The sequence below is a fragment of the Gastrolobium bilobum genome, unplaced genomic scaffold (genome assembly GCF_033153095.1).
Source record: "Gastrolobium bilobum isolate Gb01-03AN ecotype WA unplaced genomic scaffold, APGP_CSIRO_Gbil_v1 utg10432, whole genome shotgun sequence".
In the NCBI taxonomy this organism is placed as follows: domain Eukaryota; kingdom Viridiplantae; phylum Streptophyta; class Magnoliopsida; order Fabales; family Fabaceae; genus Gastrolobium; species Gastrolobium bilobum.
Window position 1 is genome coordinate 19170 of NW_026896976.1, and position 3819 is coordinate 22988.

Consider the following 3819-nt stretch of genomic DNA (forward strand, 5'->3'; position numbering starts at 1 on the left):
ATGTTTTTCAACCAGTTAAGTTCCTAGATTAAGGTTATCCTTTAATTAATTCCCCAAAATCCCAGTAAACCACAGTTCCTGGAAACCAACAATTTTCCGGATTACACATAGTCATCTGGCCCAATTGATTCATGTTTTCTGATTGTGATTTTGTAACTTGTTTAGGAGGTTTACGCATTTTCATCTGGCCCAGTTGAAATTTATCTTGCTTGAGGCATTTGTTATAAAAAGGTTACTAGTGTTTCATGAAGGGACAAGTTGCATGAAGCCAGATCTACATGTTACTATAGATCTTGATGCTATGGTGTCTGATAGTGATTGTGGGAGTGTGCCTCTGAGGAAGCTATTTCGCTTGCCACTCAGAGATTTGAGTCTGCATTGATTTTTGCTCATCAACTTCATTGGTTTTTGCTTGTGGGGTCATGAATTATTTTACTTCGTGATAAACTGAACATATATTTCGTTGCCACTCTAAAGTTTTAAATCTATGTTCAGTCGCTTATATATATATATAAATATATATATATATATATATATCACTTGACTATTTTCTAAATTTTCAACTCAGAATTTCTTTCTTTGTAAGATGGGCATTTTCATAAATCTTCTAAAGTCGAAACTTCATTTTAAGTTTGAATAATTTAAAAAGTTATTTTCTTTTGTTGCCACAATACTATTAGAACTATAAATCCTCTTATTTTGACTAAGCGTTTGCTATTGGTTGAATTGATATACTTTGATTCTGCAAGAGGTCTTTTTGACTTGTACGGTGCCGACTAAATCTCACATCTAATTTATGATTGTTGCAGTTAGTACAACTATTCAATCAATCAAAGCGCTAGAAATGTTGAGGACAAACGGAAATATGTTTGACCTCGTTATTACCGATGCGAATATGCCACATGGATGGATTTAAGCTACTTGAGATAGTGGGACATGAAATGGACATACCTGTCATCAGTAAGCACAAATACTCTTGTCTTAGTATGTATTTAACTTGAGATTTATTTTTCCTTATTATGAGATTACTGGTATTGTCTGATGAAAAATTTCCAAATTTCATAGATTTTTTTTTTTTAAATTTTTTTTCTTTTGTTCTCCCTAAAGTTGGAGATAAATCCAGTCTGATAAACATGTGTTCTCTCACACTAGTGGAACTATTCATCACTCAACTTAAATTGTTACTTTTATGTTTTGTTTTGTGATCTAGTTTTGTCAAAATTCAGTGACACAAAGCGAGTGAAGAAAGGTGTCATACATGGCGCATGTGACTACTTAATTAAACCTCCTCGAATCGAAGTACTGCAGAACATATGACAACATGTGGTACGAAGAAAGATTGATCGCAAGGATCAGAATAAGCCTGCAATATGGTTGGGGAAGGTAGTCAAGGCATTGCATCAAAAAATAATGCTGACCATAATCGAATGCAAGGTCAAAAAAGGAAGGAACTATATGAGGAAGATGATGATGAAAAGAATGGAAAAGAGAATGAGGAACCCTCAACACAAAAGAAACATCGCATAATTTGGAATTCCGAGTTGCATGGAAAATTTCTTACTGCAGTCAATCAATTGGGCATTGATGGTGAGTTTATATGATACTGAATATTTACTTTTCATTTTTTGTTTGACATAAGAACATGAGATTTAAAATGTTACTATTTGATACCTCAACATGGATATTATCAATTCTAATATAAGCTTTCTTCAACTGTTATTCAAGAGGTTGTTCTAAGAGAATATTTCAGTTGATGAATATTGAAGGTCTTACCAGAGAAAATATAGCAAGCCATTTGCAGGTATGAATTTTAAATTTCTCGTTTATCATAAATTTTTGGACTGTTTATGCTTAAAACACAAATGATCTTATTGACAAAATAAAATAAAATACAAATGATATCTACCTTTTAGCATCCCGCGGTTTCAATTTTGGCACAAGATCAAAGTTGAATGGGTAATTACCTTTTAACTTTTGGAAAATGATTGTTTGATAATCATTTAAACCTAATGGTTTATTAAAATTTTGATCAAAGTCAATTAGGAAATATCAGTGTGCATAAAAAATGCATAATTCTAATCCATATCTTGTATTATGATAATAGTGAATAAGCTCACTCTCATTTTGTATTGCAGAAATACAAACTTGGCCTTAAGAAGGCAACTTAACAAGCTAGCAAGGTTGCTACATTGGGTTGTAGTAATTCTTACTTACAAATGAAATCAGTAGATACATATGAAAACATCGGCACCTCATTTGAATCAGGAAGAATCTTAAACACTACACATGATGCCTACATTTTGCAGCCCCAAGTTGATGAGGACCTTTTTGGGACATTGGATGACATAGTGAGGGATATTGGTTAAACAAGTATGGTAATATTCTTGTATTTGTTTAATTCGTAAGAGAAATTAACACTTTCCTTTTTATCTTGCTTTAAATGGTTTTCTAATTCCATTGGCATTGCTTAACCTGATTCAAATCCGTCACAAGAATTGCTTTTAGATGCTTATAGTAAGATGATATTGACTTCTTTTTTTCAAGTTTGTGAATGACTGTACGTTGCTTTTGTTTGACTTTAAATGTCAACCTAGTTACTGGCGAAGCCAGGAATTAATTTTAGCCTGGTTCAAAAAATTTGACATAACAAATTATCAAAATATTTTCGTAATTATACAAATTTATTACAAAAAAATTTACTTAAAATTTTTAAAGTAATAGGATTGATGTTATTTTAACAAATAATAAATATTTATTTAAAATTTAAAATATAATATAAAATTAAATTAGTAAAGAAAGTGCAAATTATATGTATATATAAATATAGGGGTTTGCTTCTATCATGTCACATGATACAAATTTTTTTTCTACACACACAAAATTTTGTGGGGCCCGCACTTTTTGAAGCAAAAAAAAAAAAAAAAACTAAGGAACACAAAACGAATCTCTATAACATTACACAATCACTTTTCCTACAACATAACTCTTATAAAACCCATAGATATATGAAATTTTCAATTGATTTTTATGAACATTTTCATGTGATCTTTATGAACATTATTTCATGTGATGTTAATGAACATTATTTCATGTGATGTTAATGAAAATTTATTTCATGTGATGTCAATGAAAATTTATTTCACGTGATCTTTGTGAATACTTTTTTTTATCTTTTATATTTTAATTTGGTTTGCGCCTATAAACTTTAGTTTGCAACTTGGCAGTAGGGGTGTTCATCAACTGATCCAAACCGATTCAAACCGCGGTGACCAAACCGAAAAACCAATAAGAATGAACCGAAAATCGAAAAATCGAAAAATGAAAAAAAAATCGCAAATTTTAATTGGATTGGATCGGTTTTCAAATTGGTTGATGAAAATCGACCCAATCCAAACCGATCCAATATATTAATTCTCCTCTGTCTACTTGGGTCAATCATAGCCCAAAAATTTCTAAACCCAAGACCGATTAACCCAAAAAAAAAATCTAGTCACATCTCATCAACAAAACTTCATCTGTTTAGAGCTTCACATTTCATTGCAAAAAAAGAAACTATATTATCGTTTACAGATACTTTTGTAGTTCAATTTTTTTTACAAAGCTAATATATACGAAAGATGTTATTTGCATAATAATCATGAAACAAATTTAAGGATTTTCAAAAAATCAATAACCGATCCAATCTAAATTGAAAAAAATTGGATTGGATCAAATCTAATTTGAAAAAAAAATCAAATCGAATGGATGATTACATGATCAAACCGAAGATATTGGATTGAATGGTTTTTGCTTTCAAAACCGATCCAATCCAGACCGCGA

General features: G+C 30.7%; 1 pseudogene; it reads left to right on the forward strand.

Annotated features, from left to right (window-relative positions):
- The first annotated feature begins 796 nt into the window (after positions 1-796).
- Positions 797-2366, forward strand: LOC133303149 (two-component response regulator ORR22-like; annotated as a pseudogene).
- Positions 2367-3819: the final 1453 nt, after the last annotated feature.